We start from the raw sequence: 1,084 nt of genomic DNA, 5'->3' as shown, positions 1-1,084 counted from the left end.
TCTGAGCTTTGGACTGATATCATGGGAATAATTCTTTAAAGCACAAATAATAAAATTTCTTTTCCACAGAGATGAAAATTAGAGGCACTAACAAATGTATTTGACATCTTATTGCTGGAGGATAGCTTCTTAGCATACAACTTTGTACTGCGTAGTTCAAATTCCACAGCAGCTCCAAGAGCATCTCAGAATGTATTTCTCATTGTGCTCAGTAGGTTCCAGTTTGAAATATTAGAGAAAAAATGCGATTTACAAAAGAAATGTAAAAAGTGGTAGCATTCAGCTTTACAGTTTAAGGCACTCTAAATTTCATTAAACTCATTTCCTTCCTTTTACTCTTAAAGGCATTTTAGCTGGTAAGGGTGTATCTACTCATGCAAAAGCAGGCCACTGGGTGCAGGTGGATCTTAGACAACCTTCCAGCTCTCTTCATTATGGCACTAATTCTCTTTCCATAAATTGGCATTGTCTTATTACAATAATAAAGCCAAGGTTACTTTAATTCAATTAAATGATGTACTAAGATCATCAAAGACTAGAAATTCTGCTTCTTTGCTTCTCATTCTTTACATTCAAGTTGAGTTTGCTTGGTCCTTTTTCGTTCTTTAGATTTCAATAATTTTACCCTTCATTTTTGTTCATTTTGCTTTAATTTTAACTGACCTCATTAATCATGAAAGTTATAGATGAGAACAATAAGAATGTGACTTGCTCTCCCACTGCTAGCTGCAAAATAGATGCAGCAGTAAGGAAATTCCATTGGTGGAAAGAGATTATATATATTGAGCTTCCATTTTCAATGTTTTTAATAAAAGAAATACCCGCATACATTTCTCATTTTACTTTGTTATTTTTGGATTATTACATTCATTTAGTGTACCTAAAGATATTTTTCATAAGAAACAGTGTAGTTTCATAACTATTTAATGTATTTTTCCACATTGGTAAATTTAAAATTAAAATATGTATATTTTACTTTATTTCTTCTTATACTTAGCTAAATATCTCGCATGTAAGAATGCGTATTAATTGCATTTTCTTCTTTCCTATTTTGTAATTGAGTGTGTATATATATATGTATGTA

This window comes from Chinchilla lanigera, unplaced genomic scaffold, assembly GCF_000276665.1.
Source record: "Chinchilla lanigera isolate Chin_1 unplaced genomic scaffold, ChiLan1.0 scaffold00024, whole genome shotgun sequence".
Classification (NCBI taxonomy): Eukaryota; Metazoa; Chordata; class Mammalia; order Rodentia; family Chinchillidae; genus Chinchilla; species Chinchilla lanigera.
This window is presented reverse-complemented; position numbering follows the sequence as displayed.